The following is a 17,371-nucleotide window of genomic DNA, read 5'->3' as shown; positions in this document are numbered from 1 at the left end:
TTGTAGGGAAGTCTAAGACTAGAGGACACAGTTTCAGAATTGAAGGACATCCATTTAGAACTGAAACAATGTGAGATTTTGTTAGCCAGAGAGTGGTGAATCTGTGGAATTCGTTGCCACGGGCAGCTGTGGAGGCCAGGTCATTGGGTATATTTCAGGCAGAGGTTGACAGATTCTTTATTAGTTAGGGTAAGAAGAGATATGGGGAGAAGGCAGGTGATTGGGGCTGAAATCGTAGAGCAGACTCTATGGGCCAAATGGCCTCATTTTGCTCCTATATCTCAAGGCCTTATGGAACACTGCAGACTGGCTGAGCAGAGGCTCAGTACTGAAGGATGCTCAGTGCAGCCACATTAAGGCTCTGTGGGGAATGACCACAATCCAGGTTCCTTTGAACATAGTGCACTGGGAGTTGGGTGGGGAAGCCCCTTGAATGATGAAATAGCTATCAGGGGCTACATGATGGTAATGGTGCTACATTTAGTTTTTAACCCTCTCTCCTTAAATTTACACAGCACGATGTTCTGAAGAAGAATGTAAATCTTGCTCAGCATTATTCCTTTTGTATGTACTTTTACCACATAAAAAGTCTACTTCTGAAATAAAAGTCAGTAGAAGCAGCCAATTCCCCTTAACCAAGCAGGAAGATGTCATTGAGTAATTCGGTGTTGTCATCTACATACACATCACAACCTACTCCTAAACGTCATCATTTGTCAGGAGTGAATAAACCAAAAGTTTTACAGGGCACCAACTCTCTGTATAAATACACTTAACATCAGGGCTTTCAATGCCACCGGGAATGATGCAAATGGATGAATGATCAACATTAATAATTCACCAAACTCTCAAAGTTGTATCACTCTTGTCAGTGTGGAAAATGTGTGCACAGTGACCATTGTACTTGCCAATAAAATGGTTATGAACGGCCAGTATTTGAAAGCAAGAGTTATGTCCAATTGCATTAAATTAATCAGTTGCTAGGAATTAGTAACAGTTTTGTAGTTTCATAATTATTTCACAGCCACAGAATGTTCTCTCACTCGACATAAGAGTTGTTGCTTTTTCTAGACTTTTCTTCAGCACTCTGCAAAGTTTGTGGTTATTTCCATTTTAGCCTGTAGGTGGTAGCACAAAACTATATGAAAAAGATCTCTACTCATCCTTTGACCAATAAGGAAAGGCAAAATTGTTCAGCCACTGAACCTCATGAGTAGTACTATGCACTGATTAATGTGTCCTGGTTCTGTTATGTCAAATGTGCAGATACACTGCAGTAAGATGTCTAATAATTCTTCAGAGACATTTAGAAGGAGGATAGCAATATATATTATTGGCATGCTGAGTAGAACTGGAACAAGTCTACTCAGATATGAGTAAAGTTTACTAATTTGCTGTGTGTTAGTGTCTTTATACAACAATGTGTTCAATGTTCTGCTAAGTTATTCCGAAGTTCGAACTGGTAGTTTGAAAGATGCTTGAAAAACAGATGTCGGCAATCCTTGGACAAGTTTCTGTGAACTTTTCATTTAATTCTCTGAATCAAAATACTGTCAATAGAGTTTAAAAAAACAGATATATCATCAAATGAGATATACTGTGTTATGTCAACGTATTTATCCGTTCAAAAAGTGTTGGCCTGAATGTGTGAAATTCTGTGGTGATTATTATTTACGTTTTTTAAAAAAATGTTAACTGTGCAAGAGCACATTATGGTGTGTAGCAGCAAACTGGCATAAAGTCTGCCTGGCTGCACAACACAGTGGTAAATCCATCTCCTTTTTCCTGGGAGAGCACAATCTCTCAAGCAAGCCAAGTTTGGTGTAGTTCCCACTGCCTTCAGGAGGGATAAAAATGTTACAATTCTGTTAAGGTGCTAACGGGCCTCAAAATATCAGTGTAACAATGAGTGCAAAAGCTTCTGAAGAATCCTTCAAAGAAGTTCCATGAGGAAGATAGGGTTCAACTGTTGAAACTGGCCTAGCATATTTTAGATAAACATTTTACTTACAAATAAGACTTCAAGAGAGTGTATTGGAGTATGGGTGTTTATGAAGAAAGTGACACAAGTCATCATTGCAACCTCCACTGATCCACATACTGCAGAGAAAGGTTGACTAATCTGGAGAGTTAGTAAATGTATACAACACCATCCCTGTCCAGCACACACTGCAATGTCAATGCTGAGGTGTGTGTTTGAATTATATGGTTGATTTGGTAACATCGTTGATCACTAAGTAAGTTGTACACATAATGAAAAAGCAGATGTAGTGTCACCCTCTACTTCTGACTTCCACTTTAACCACTTCCAATTTTATCTTCTTTCCATTTTCTCTTCAACCAGTTCTTGATATTTCCTTATTGTTAGGGCATTTTTGGGGTTGGCACATACAGTAAATAACTTCAGCAACTAACTTCAGGCACCAACCTTCAAATCTGAATAGGGACTGTAGATTAAATTAAAAATGCAGCTCTGAACAATGTGCTCCTAAGAATAGTGAATCACAGTTAATGGGAAGACAGGACAATGTTGATTAAAATCCATTTGGCTGCCTGTGGTGTGGGAGCAAAGTGGGAGGTGTGAAGGTTGTGTGTAGTTCAAAGGAAACATTGTGAATGCATTGTAAATATGGAATTGCCATTTGATGTTTAGCACAAACAATATTGTGTAGCATTGGGCTGAGCAGGCTTCTTTCTCCGAACAGGGTCTCAATATGATGTCTGCTGTGTCTCACTTTGTTGAATAAGGAGACTGTTTATGTGACTTTGTCATGCCACAGCATCGGGTGTTCGTCCAGGGTACCCTTTTGTGACCCATCGTGTCACTGGTGATCACAGCAGCACAAGTGGGTGAGTATTATTAAAATTAGCACTCACATCTCGGGGGCGTCACGTGATAGCCTGTGATTGAGACGTGTAAATCCAGCTCTCCCGTAAAAAATTAGCAAAGTACCGTTTAAACAAAACAAAGTTAATAAATACTTTCCGAAAACTATTTATAACTTTGCAAGACTACTTTACAATATGCCTCCTAAACCGCAACAGAAGAAGTCTGTTGTTGCGAAGCTGCCGCGAGATGGGAAGAAAAAAGGGCCTACTGTAGCGATGGAGCCTCAGACTCAGGTTAGATCTCTTTTGGAGGAGATGCGTTCTATCTCCGCCGTAGAACAGGGAGCAATGGCGGCGGTAGCGGTCTCTCGGAAGAAGGTGACGGAAATGCGCATGCGCAAAGAAGAACGCATGCGCAAATTGATACAACTCAAACTACAAGAACCGACAGCCACTGCAACTGAAAGTGACTCAGAGTCAGAATCGGATACCGCAGAGAATACAGATGAAGAAGAGAAGGAAGAACTGGAAGGGATTGGAACTAAAGGAGATGATGGAGACATAAGAGAGGCTTTATTGCAATTAATGGCTGAAGTAAGAAAAGTAAGAGCAGAGCTTAGAGACGTGAAGATGTGCTATAATAAAGCTATGAAAAGACAGGATAAAATGGATAAGAAGCTTCAGGAGATGGAAAGAAAAATGGAGCATATTAATGATAGAGTGGAAAAAACAGAAAATGATTTGCTTGTCTGGAACACGAAAAGAAATTGACTCTTGGAGAAAGTGGACATGTTGGAAAAATTTAGTAGACGTAATAATATTAAAATTGTTGGTCTTAAAGAAGGTATGGAGGGAGGAAATCCAATAAAATTTTTTCAAAGATGGATCCCGGAAGTTTTGCAAATGAAAGAGGAGGGCCGATTAATTGAAATTGAGCAGGCACATAGAGCTCTAAGACCAAAACCACAAGATGACCAATATCCACGAGCAATTTTTAATAAAATTTTTAAGATTTCAAGACAAGGAAAGGATTCTACAGGCAGCTGCCCAAGCTGCCAAGAATAGAAAAGGGCCATTGATGATTCAAGGGAAAAAAATTTTTTTCTATCCTGACATAAGTTATGAACTTTTGACGAGAAGGAAGAAATTTAATCCAGTGAAAAAAATCCTATGGGATCACGGTTATCATTTTATATTGCGTTACCCTGCACCCTTGAAGATTTTTTTGACTGGTGGAGAAAAAAGATTTTTTGATGATTACCGGAAAGCGGAGCAGTTTGTGCAAGACTCTCTGAATATTCACCAGGTACAAGAACAAAACCAGGGGAGCGAGATGGATTGAAGAAGAAGACTGGGTCAAAGAATGGACTTGTTGGTTTTTGAAGGCGGATGAATATATAAATATATTACTAATTATATGAGGGAGGGGAAGTAAGGTTAAAATTTGAGGAATACTGGTTGGGAATAGTAACATTAATTTTTTTATATATATATAATTTTTTTTGTTACGGGGGAGCTGAAAGAAGCACTGATCAATTGCTACGCTAATCATGTGTGCAAGCGTGGCTCTAGCCACGACCCGCAAAATGGAGGGGGGTAGTGTTGTGTATCCTTTCATTCACAACATTAGTGGGGGGGTATTTTGTTTTTTCTTTTTTTTATATCTCATCTATCTCTTTTTTTTTCTTTTTGCCTGGATGATTGGGTGGGGGGGGGGAACGCATAGCAACATGGTGAAGTTCAAAGAGATTCCCCAAGGAACTATGAGAGTTGAGAAGTTAAGTAATGTTTTAGATTGGAGTAACTTTGTTAAAAATAATGACTAATTTATTGAATTTTTTGAGTTTTAGTGTTAATGGGCTTAATGGACTAGTGAAAAGAAAAAGAATCTTAACACATATTAAGAAAATGAAGATAGATTCAGCCTTTTTACAGGAAACGCATTTAACAGAAACAGAACATCAGAAATTAAAGAGAGATTGGGTGGGTAGTGTTGTTGTAGCAGGGAGTAGCAATTTTTAAGTCAAAACAAGAATGGGAAACAGATCTGAATATTAATATTGATGAAACAAATTGGTCAAGACTGTGCCTTGACAGTATGACAAACACAATAAATGTTCGACTTAGATTAGTATAATATAACTTTTTACACCAATTATATATTACACCACAAAAAATAAATTACTTATAATTTAAGAGATAAATATGTAACATTTTTGAATATTTGGCGCCCTTATTTACAAAAGATATGATGGCATATTTAAGTGCTCCGATAAAGATCTTGGTCCCTTGGGGAAAGTAACGAATAAGTATACCAATTTTATTTTGAATTCCATGGAGCATGTAGAAACCTTCCAATACCCAGGCGGCTCTCTTTTTTTCTTCTTTTCTTTTTAGGTAGGACTTTATATGGGGGGGGAGGGTTAAGGGGAGGGGGGAGGGTAGATACTATCTTTTCATGTATTTTTGAAAACTCAATAAAAATTATATTAAAAAAAAATAAATTAGCACTCACACTTGCACCTCTTCATGTTGGTGGCTACATGGGACTGCGAGGTATTCAGCGGAGAGCTGAAATGGTAAATAAAAGTGGTGTGGTGTGTGTGTACGTATATGTTTGTTTATGTAAGAGACTAAACTTTGTGTGCTAAGTTGGTGAGATGGGGCCACCAGTTACCAAGGGTGGTTATTGAAGGTTTGGGATACCAGTGGGGTGTCTATACTTGTTCCAGAAACTGTATTTTAGCACGTGTTTGTAAATGTGTGTGCCTTGGTGTAACAATTAGATGCAAAGGAATAGAGCAGGCATTATGAGTTCAGACACACATTAGTGGCAGATTGTAGAGGACATACTCTGTGGTATTATCTGTGTACTGTTTAACTTGCATCTATTGTGTCTGTGCACAACTACATATCAATTAAATAGAAGCGCACATGCAGGAAATGGCTTTAACTGGTGTATTCACATTGCAACGAGAGAGAGAGAGAGAGAAAACAATGAGCACGCATAGACAACAGATCAATATGTAGGGCTGGGGGGTGGAGTCATTGCTCTAAAAGAAATAGATCCATACATTACACTTCCTCCCCCCTTTAGATTAATGCAACATCAACTGTATCTGTACAAACCATTCAATTTCCGTTCCATAAACCCATATTCCATATAAACATGCTTTCACAATAATAATCCATAAGTAACTTCACAGTTCTAAAGGTTCAGTCTTTTAGATGGTGCTCTGTTTCTTTCAGGATAGCACCTTTGAACCTGTGGAGTGGCGTCAGGTTTGGTAGGTGTCTTGTCTAAGACAATGTTCTCAGTTTCCGGTGTCACGTTGCTGTTGGTGACATGATCATCACTGAAGGTAAGGCTGTAACATGTCTGTCTTGTTGGATGCAGTCAACTCAGGTGTGTTCTTCGGTTGAGCATCCAATATCTGGTCCACATGACGTCTCCATGTCTGATCTCCAACATCCACTGTGTACATCAGTGGTCCAGTTCTTGTAGCTATCCTACTGGATGTCCACTTGTCTTCTCAGTAATCATGCAGTTGGGTTCCTGTCCAATTTTGAAACTCCTGGGTGCTTCGCTGGCAGCTGGCTGAACTGCTTATTCTGCACTTTCCTTTGTAGATGAAGTTTCAGGTGGTCTTTGCGAGGTCTCAGATTCCTGTCCATGGACAGCGCTGGAGGTGTTTGATTTGTCGCCATATGAACAGAGTTCTGATACACAAAAAGGAATTTGTCCACCTTGTGCCGTAGAGAAATATCCTTCTTGTCCGTCACTTTAATGGACTTGTTGAAAGTTTGGATAATCCTCTTGTTGCTGGGTGGCGAGGAGCTGACTTGAAATAACTGATGCCATTTTTCCTCATGAACAGTCAGAATTCTTCTGACATGTATTGTGGTCTATTGTCACTCAGAATTTGTTCTGGTAAGCTGTTTCTGGTGAAGATAGAATGGAGTCTTTGCTGAGGTGGTTGACTTCATTGGTATAACCTTCGGCCACTTTGAATGAGCATCAACAACAATCTGAAACATGGAGTCGATGAATGGCCCTGCAAAGTCAATATGTACTCTTTGCCGTGGTGACGATGCCCACTCCCAAGGATGTAACGGTGCCTTTTGAACTTGTTGTCATCCTGAACAGCTTTTTCCCTAGTCTTCAATCTGTGTATCTATTCCAGGCCACCATACATTGCTCCGGATGAGACTCTTTATCTTGACTGTACCCAGGCGTCCTTCATGCAGGTGTACACAGGTGTCCTTCATGCAGGTGTACCCAGGTGTCTTTTTCTAACACTCTAGTGCAGTTTAGAGGGAACTACAACACGAGATCCACACATCAGAGTTCCTTGACATACCGACAGTTGGTCTCATCTCACTGAGAACTCTGGAAACATAGAGTTACCCTGAGCTAGCCATTCCTGCATGGTGATTTCATAGACTTTTGACAATGTTGGGTTATTCCTTGTTTCCCTGTGTATTTTGGAATTTGTAACCGCCAACTGGTCCACCATTGCCATATAACCATATAACAATTACAGCACGGAAACAGGCCATCTTGGCCCTTCTAGTCTGTGCTGAACTCTTACTCTCACTTAGTCCCACCAACCTGCACTCAGCCCATAACCCTCCATTCCTTTCCTGTCCATATATCTATCCAATTTAACTTTAAATGACAACATCGAACCTGCCTCAACCACTTCTGCTGGAAGCTCATTCCATACAGCTACCACTCTCTGAGTAAAGAAGTTCCCCCTCATGTTACCTCTAAACTTTTGCCCTTTAACTCTCAACTCATGTCCTCTTGTTTGAATCTCCCCCACTCTCAATGGAAAAAGCCTATCCACGTCAACTCTATCTATCCCCATCATAATTTTAAATACCTCTATCGTCCCCCCTCAACCTTCTACGCTCCAAAGAATAAAGACCCAACTTGTTCAACCCTTCTCTGTAACTTAGGAGATGAAACCCAGGCAACATTTTAGTAAATCTCCTCTGTACTCTTTCAATTTTATTGACATCTTTCGTATAATTTGGCCACCAGAACTGTACACAATACTCCAAATTTGGCCTCACCAATGCCTTATACAAAATCAGCATTACATCCCAACTCCTATACTCAATGCTCTGATTTATAAAGGCCAGCATACCAAAAGCTTTCTTCACCACCCTATCCACATGAGATTCCACCTTCAGGGAACTATGCACCATTATTCCTGGATCCCTCTGTTCTACTGTTCTACTGTTCTATTGTGGTGTGGAACACTTCTGCTGGGTCACAGGATGAAGAATTTTCTTCTTCAGTTGCCGGTAGTGGAAGACAGGACAAGCCATCAGAGTTGCTGTGTTGCTTGGTACCCTTGAACTCTGTGTCATAAGAGTGGGCTCCTAGGAATAGTGGACATTGTAACCGGGTAGCAGTCATCACTAGAATTCCCTTCCTGGGATTGGAACTGGACACCACGGGCTGTTGATATGTCACTAGCATAAACATTTGTCTGTAGAGTTGGTGCTGAATCTTCTTTATTCCCCATACGAGACTAAGGACCTCTCAGTCGATCTGTGCATAGTTGCGATCTGTGTTTGTCAGTGATCTTGAAGCTTACGCAATTGGGCATTCAGATCCATCTTTCATAGTGTGTATCAAAACAGCTCCAATGCCACAAGGGGATACATCACAAGTCAGTCTGATGGGTAGGGATGGGTCATAACAGGTGAGGAGCTCATTGATGTTCCTAGCCTCTTTGTTTCCCTGAATACTTTTTCACATCCTTCTGACCATTCTGACTTTGCTCATGTCTGTAACAATGCATTCAATGGGTGCAGCACTGTAGCAATGTTTGGGAGAAACTGGTGGTAGTAGTTTACAAGGCCCAAGTATGACCTGAGTTGTGACACACTTTTCCAGTCTGGATGTCTGTAGCACTGCTTCAATTTTCTCTTGTGACATATGTAAGCCATGCTTGTCAATGACATAAGAACATAAGAAATAGGAGCAGGAGTCGGCCATCTGTCCCGTCAAGCCTACTCCGCCATTCAATAAGATCATGGCCAATCTGGCTATGGACCCATCTCCACCTACCTGCCTTTTCCCCATAACCTTTAAGTCCCCTACTATGCAGAAATCTATCCAGCCTTGTCTTAAATATATTTACTGAGGTAGTCTCTGCTGCTTCATTGTGCAGAGAATTCCACAGATTCATCACTCTCTGGGAAAAGTAGTTCCTCCTCATCTCCATCATAAATCTACTCCGCCGAATCTTGAGGCTATATCCCCTAGTTCTAGACTCATCTACCAGTGGAAACAACTTTCCTGCCTCTATCTTATCTATCCATTTCATAATTTTATATGTTTCTATAATATCTTCTCTCATTCTTCATGTCCACAATATAAGATTCCATTCTTGGAAAAACTCACATTTCTCTCCCTTTGTGCGCAGACCATACTCACTCAGCCTGGTAAGCACTTTACCAAGCTTCTGGAAATGCTCTTCATTATTCTTGCCAGTCACAATGATGTCATCAGGGTAACATTGTGTTCCTGGGATATCTTGGAGCACTTGGTCCATTGCTGTTTGCCAAGTTGCTGGAGATGATCTGATGCCAAAGATACTGAAACAGTCCCTTGTGAGTGTTGATTGTGAGGAACTTCCTGCTTGACTCCTCATTTTTCATTTGCAGATGGGCTTGTGATAAGTCAATATGATAAGTCAATATTTGAAAACCTCTGCCTGCCTGCCAAAGATGTAAAAATATAAAAATGTCTTTTATCCATGGCAAGGGATACTGCACAGTATGCAGCACCAGGCTGATGCTCACCTTGAAGACCCCTCATATATGAACTATGAGAGTTGAGAAGTTAAGTAATGTTTTAGATTGGAGTAACTTCAGCTCCTTGAATCTCTGCCAGCTCTCTAACAGCATTCCCATTAGTCCCATCCCTGTAACGGGTTCTCCCCTATATGCCAATCAACTTCCTTTTATATATTGGTGAGACCCGACGCAGACTGGGAGACCGCTTTGCTGAACATCTACGCTCTGTCCGCCAGAGAAAGCAGGATCTCCCAGTGGCCACACATTTTAATTCCACATCCCATTCCCATTCTGACATGTCTATCCACGGCCTCCTCTACTGTAAAGATGAAGCCACACTCAGGTTGGAGGAACAACACCTTATATTCCTTCTGGGTAGCCTCCAACCTGATGGCATGAACATCGACTTCTCTAACTTCCGCTAAGGCCCCACCTCCCCCTCGTACCCCATCTGTTACTCATTTTTATGCACACATTCTTTCTCTCACTCTCCTTTTTCTCCCTCTGTCCCTCTGAATATACCTCTTGCTCATCCTCTGGGTCACCCCCCCCTTGTCTTTCTTCCCGGACCTCCTGTCCCATGATCCTCTCGTATCCCCTTTTGCCTATCACCTGTCCAGCTCTCGGCTCTATCCCTCCCCCTCCTGTCTTCTCCTATCATTTTGCATCTCCCCCTCCCCCTCCAGCTTTCAAATCCCTTACTCACTCTTCCTTCAGTTAGTCCTGACGAAGGGTCTCGGCCTGAAACGTCGACTGCGCCTCTTCCTATAGATGCTGCTTGGCCTGCTGCGTTCACCAGCAACTTTGATGTGTGTTGCTTGAATTTCCAGCATCTGCAGAATTCCTGTTGTTTGCGTTTAAATCCCACTGATCCTCTTGGCATTCATGTATACAAAAGATAATTCACAGTAGCAAGTAAACCTACTTTTGGGATTTGGAAGAAAACTTGAGAACTTTGAGGAAACCTACGTGGTCACAAGGAGGATGTACAAATTTCATGTTGTGAGTGCCCATGTAGTGTAGCGATTGAACCCAGGAGCTGAGGGGTAGTAGCACTTTAAGATGCACCACTGCACTGTCATAAGGTGCTGAGGCTCTAATTCTAGTTTAAGGATTAACAGCCTGCTAAAATATTCAGACAATAAGGCACATTAGACCCAATGATTATCTCCCAATTGAAGCCAACAAATAAATACTCTCTTAGTAATGCACAAGTACTGGTTATTGAAAAGGTCATTCGAAATTCAGTGAAGTGGACTATAATCTTTAGCTGCAGTAACGAGTTATCAGGAATGGACTATTTTCACTTCTGCCAGTGTGTATAGCTGTGCTGCCAGTCTTGTCAAATAAAACACCTGAGTCGCCCCACAGCAGGAAAACTCGTGAAACTATCGTATGAGAACAGAAAGCACTGTGGTATAGTTTCCCAGAGTAGCTGAACTCAGATTCTGAAAATCTTTAGGTTTATTGTAATATTGCAAAAATTGAGAGAGTTGGCAATTCAAAACACATTTCCCCTGGCAATAACTATTGATGAATGTTTCAGGCAGAAAAACTTGTAATTGAGTATATTGTGGTAACTAACTAGTGCAATATATGCCTACATGCTTACATACTGGTGGGAAAAAAACCAAGTTACAATAAATAAGGGCAAGCAGATTACGGTAACAATACAAACATCTGTGAATGAATTTGAATGGGTTAATCTGGCCAATCAAAGCACACTTGGAGGAAAGATCTGTAATGCTTTGAAGTAGTCACTCCACATTATCAGTTAATTACATTTTTCAATTTTTCATGGGTGGAAAACATCAGAAGGAAAAGGATGTCTGATCAGGTTTATGCTACAACATGTACGTGATGTGTTTTGCTAATATTATTCTTATACTGCCCAACTTGAGTCACATAGCATAAATTCGCCTGACTGCATGGCTGGGCATGGGAATCAGTTAAATTCAAAGCTCCGACAAGAATAGAAGAGCAAAGGAAAGTTCAGAATAAATTCTAAAAAGTGATTTAATCGATTCGGTATGTGATTTTAAAAATGACTGGAAGACATACATAAATGGCTTTGTCCTGTTTGTTTGTAGGTTCTGTGAAAAGTTCAAACAGTAAACCTGAATCAATCTCTGCTTAAAAAAATCCCAACAATCTACACTTATTGAATGACAAAGTATGGGAATGTTGGGCCCTGTACACAGTTATTAATGTATTTTAGCCAACAGTGGATCATTGAATTTTTATGGCACAAGAGGCTATTTTACCCACTGAGCACATACTGACTCATTGTAGAGCAATACAGACTGAATTCCTCTGCTTTTTCCCTTGTGAATTATTTCCCCTCAAGTGCCTATCTATTTCCTTCTCATAAATCCTGATGGTACTTGTTTACACCATACCTACAGTTGTAACTTCTAGTTTAGACCCATTTCTCTTTATGAAGAGTGCTGTTCCTTTCATTATACTTGCACCTTTCCCCATATGTTTGAATCTATGTCCCAAGAACTTGAACTGCTGATGGGAATGTCTCTTCTCTGCTTATCTCCTTGAATCCTCTCCTGCCTCCATGAAATCACATCTTAATCTTCTCTGCTCTAACCCCAGCTTCTCCAGTATAACTTTATAGCTAGATTTCCTCCTTTCTGGAGTCATTCAAGTAATTTATTTTGTACCATTTCTAGTATCCGGACATCCTTCCCATATTGTGTAATGGACACAATAGAATGGGATATTGTAGTTGTGATTAACATTGTTCCCTGCTTTTGTATTCTATGTCTTTATCTATAAAGCCTACAAATCCTAATGTTTTATCAATTTTCCTCTCAACAAATCTTACAATTTTCATTAACATAAGTGTGGGGTGCTATTCATTTTGAGAGGACTAGAATATAAGAGCGAGGATGTAATGTTAAGGCTTTATAAAGCACCGGTGAGGCTCACTTAGAGTATTGTCAGCACCTTTTGGCTGCTTATCCAAGAAAGGATATGCTGACATTAGAGAGGGTTCAAAGGAGGCTCACAAAGATGATTCCAGGATTGAAAGGTTTGTCATATGAAGAATGTTTGATGGCTCTGACAATAGACAATAGACAATAGGTGCAGGAGTAGGCCATTCAGCCCTTTGAGCCAGCACTGCCATTCACTGTGATCATGGCTGATCATCCACAATCAGTACCCCGTTCCTGCCTTCTCCCCATATCCCTTGACTCCGCTATCATTAAGAGCTCTATCTAACTCTTTCTTGAAAGCATCCAGAGACTTGGCCTCCACAGCCTTCTGAGGTAGAGCATTCCGCAGATCGACAACTCTCTGGGTGAAAAAGTTTTTCCTCAACTCCGTTCTAAATGGCCTACCCCTTATTCTCAAATTGTGGCCTCTGGTTCTGGACTCCCCCAACATCAGGAACATGTTTCCTGCCTCTAGCGTGTCCAATCCCTTAATAATTTTACATGTTTCACTCAGATCCCCTCTCATCCTTCTAAATTCCAGTGTATACAAGCCCAGTCGCTCCAATCTTTCAACATATGACAGTCCCACCATCCCGGGAATTAACCTCGTGAACCTCCGCTGCACTCCCTCAATAGCAAGAATGTCCTTCCTCAAATTTGGTGACCAAAACTGTACACAATACTCCAGATGTGGTCTCACTAGGGCCCTGTACAACTGCAGAAGGACCTCTTTGCTCCTATACTCAACTCCCCTTGTTATGAAGGCCAACATGCCATTAGCTTTCTTCACTGCCTGCTGTACCTCCATGCTTACTTTCAGCGACTGATGAAGAAGGACACCCAGATCTCGTTGTCCTTCCCCTTTTCCTAACTTAACACCATTCAGATAGTAATCTGCCTTCCTGTTCTTGCCACCAAAGTGGATAACCTCACATTTATCCACATTAAACTGCATCTGCCATGCATCTGCCCACTCACCCAACCTGCCCAAGTCATCCTGCATTATCTCAACATCCTCCGCACATTTCACACTGCCACCCAGCTTTGTGTCATCGGCAAATTTGCTAATGTTACTTTTAATCCCTTCATTTTAATCATGCATGTATATTGTAAATAGCTGCGGTCCCAGCACCGAGCCTTGCGGTACCCCACTAGACACCACCTACCATTCTGAAAAGGACCCATTAATCCCTACTCTTTGTTTCTTGTCTGCCAACCAATTTTCTATCCATGTCAGTACCCTACCCCCAATACCATGTGCTCTAATTTTCCCCACTAATCTCCTATGTGGGACCTTATCAAAGGCTTTCTGAAAGTTCTGGTACACTACATCCACTGGCTCTCCCTTGTCCATTTTCATAGTTACATCCTCAAAAAAATTCCAGAAGATTAGTCAAGCATGATTTCCCCTTTGTAAATCCATGCTGACTCAGACCAATCCTGTTATTGCTATCCAAATGTGCCACTATTTCATCCTTTATAATTGACTCCAGCATCTTCCCCACCACTGATGTCAGGCTAACTGGTCGATAATTCCCTGTTTTCTCTCTCCCACCTTTCTTAAGAAGTGGGATAACATTAGCTACCCTCCAGTCCTCAGGAACTGATCCTGAATCTATAGAACATTGGAAAATAATTATCAATGCGTCCACGATTTCTAGAGCCACCTCCTTAAGTACCCTGGGGTGCAGACCATCAGGCCCTGGGGATTTATCAGCCTTCAGTCCCATCAGTCTATCCAACACCATTTTCTGCCTAATGTAAATCTCCTTCAGTTCCTCCATTACCCTAGGTCCTCTGGCCACTATTACATCTGGGAGATTATTTGTGTCTTCCCTAGTGAAGACAGATCCAAAGTACTAGGCTTTAGTCAGGGCATGAATGGATATGGGGAGAAGGCAGAAAATTGGGGTGAGAAGGAAAATGGATCAGCTGTGATGAAATGGTGGAGCAGACTTGATGGGCCAAATGGCCTAATTCTGCTCCTATATCTTAGTCTTATTCTTGGTTTCAGGAACTTTGCCCAGGCTGTATTGATTCTCTTCATTCTTTCCGCTCATCAATTTGAAATTTGGTGTCATCTTCAAACTCTGAAATTTACCCATATATAATTTTCAAGTTATTTATTTACGTAATAAAAATGATTTTACTAGGACTGTCTGGGGCCCTGAATGTTGGTGAGAGAGGATGTGTAAGGGCAGGTGTAGCACTTGTTATGCTTACAAGGATAAGTGCCAGGAGGGAGATTGGTGGGAAGGGATGTGTCACAAAGGGGGGCGTTGATGGCGGACCCAAATACAAGACACAGACACTGACAATGAAGTACTAGGAACAGGACTTGACTAGAGTAGGGACATGACAGGATACAGACAAAGAGCAGGGACAAGAACACAGACTTGGACTAGGACATGGAAAGGACAGGGAACCCGGACAAGGAACTATGCACTAGGAACCTGGGCTTGGGCTCCGAGCCAAAGACTGGACAAGGACCCAGAACCTGGGTCTTTCCTCGGGCTCGGGCCCCAGAACCAGGGAAGGACATGACATGACTACAGGACAGGACAAGGCTGGGGTCTTGAGGCTTGAGCTTGGAGACAGGCTAGGGTCTTGAGGCTGGAGGCTGCAGGCTTGGGTCTTGAGGCTTGAGGCTGCAGGCTGGGGTCTTGAGGCTGGAGGCTGCAGGCTGGGGTCTTGAGTCTTGGAATGCAGAGGCTGATAACTCAGAGGCTGGAGCTCGGAGACAGACTGGGAACTGTACATCAACATAGAACCGGGACTTATCCTTCGAAAAGTTGGGACTCATCTTTAACACGACACTAACATGAGACTGGACAGTACATAGACATAGAGCCGGGACTCAACTTTATCTCCACACCAAGGTGGGACAGGTCCATCTGTCGGGTAATGGCAGAACAGCCGGACTTACCCAACAGTGGCAAAGACAAGACAAGACAGGACCTCCGTGCAGGGCAATCCAAAACAGCTTGACTTGTCCCACAGAGGCGAGGACAAGAAGAGACAAACACCGAAGATCGACAGACAGTTCCATCTCTGCATCGGGGTTGCTCTGAGTCGCAGTTCGGCCAGCAACCTCAGCTGGCTACAGAAACAGCCAGATCCCTACCTAGCTCAGAGTAGCTGGCAGCCACTCAGCTGGCCCGAGAAACAGCCAAATCCATACTGCAAAGGCAGCTCCGACTACTGACAGCAAGGCTTCATGAGGGGATGGTTCCCCAACACAGCCTAAAGATGGCAAGTGGCCGCTCCAGCCTTCCACCAGCAGGTTGCTCCAGGAAATATTGACAAAACAAACCAGTAGCTCACACTCAACCCCAAGGCTACTTATATTCCAAGCCCCAAGATGGGAATCAGCTGCCTATGATTAACTCAACCAAAACAAGGGACAGCTGGAAGACCCGGAGTCGAGTCCACGGACTGGACTGTGAACTGGAATGTGGACTGGAATGACGACTGGAATGCGGACTTCACGGACCAGACCATGACAGGATGGAGGGGACGAATGGACAAGGGAGTCACATAGGGAGCGATCCCTGTGGAAAGCAGAAAGTGGGGGGGGGGAGGGAAAGATGTGATTAGTGATGGGATCTCATTGGAGGTGGTGGAAGTTACGGAGAATTATATGTTGGACCCGGAGGCTGGTGGTGTGGTAGGTGAGGGCCACAGACAGTCCTTCCAGGTGAGGCGACACTTCACCTGTGAGTTGAGTGGAGTGATATACTGCATCTGGTGCTCCCGGTGCAGCCTTCTATATATTGGCGAGACCTGACGCAGACTGGGAGACCGTTTCGTTGAACACCTACGCTCTGTTGGCCAGACAAAGCAGGATCTCCCAGTAGCCACCCATTTTAATTCCACGTCCCATTCCCATTCTGATATGTCAATCCATGGCCTCCTCTACTGTCAAGATGAAGCCACACTCAGATTGGAGGAACAACACCTTATATTTCATCTGGGTAGCCTCCAACCTGATGGCATGAACATTGATTTCTCTAACTTCCATTAATGCCCCTCCTCCCCTTCGTACCCCATCCCTTATTTATTTTTATTTGCCCCTTTTTCTTTCCTTCTCTCTCTGTCCCCCTCACAATCACTCCTTGCCAGCTCTCCATCTTCCTCTGGGCTCCCCTCTCCCTTTCTTTCTCCCTAGGCCTCCTGTCCCATGATTCTGCCCCTTCTCCAACTCTGTATCCCTTTTGCCAATCAACCTTCCAGCTCTTAGCTTCATCCCTCCCCCTCCAGTCTTCTCCTATCATTTCGGATCTCCCCCTCCCCCTCCCACTTTCAAATCTCTTACTATCTCTTCTTTCAGTTAGTCCTGATGAAGGGTCTCAGCCCGAAACATCGACTGTACCCCTTCCCATAGATGCTGCCTGGCCTGCTGCGTTCACCAGCATTTTGTGTGTGCTGCTTGAATTTCCAGCATCTGCAGATTTTCTCATGTTTGCATACATAATGGAGAAAGCTGTTTTCCATGGTGTTCTCCTTAAAAAGACTCTGTTGGATGACCCCTACATGCATTGGTTTGTATGGCGGGCTCTTTCGAAAAGGAAAAGGGATACTGCTATCATTTAAGCTATTAGGATTGACCTTCCTCTCTCTCACAAGCTTTCCACATTTATCTTCAACAATTCCAAGTTAATGTATAGCAAGGTCCAAAGAACTGAGTCCTCTGTTGATGGAACCAGCAGCTGACATCTTCAAAGCCTTCACTCTCCAAAATCAGACTTGATTTTAAGGTTCTGGTGCTACACTTTCAA

This window comes from Mobula hypostoma, chromosome 1 (assembly GCF_963921235.1).
Source record: "Mobula hypostoma chromosome 1, sMobHyp1.1, whole genome shotgun sequence".
Lineage (NCBI taxonomy): Eukaryota > Metazoa > Chordata > Chondrichthyes > Myliobatiformes > Myliobatidae > Mobula > Mobula hypostoma.
This window is presented reverse-complemented; position numbering follows the sequence as displayed.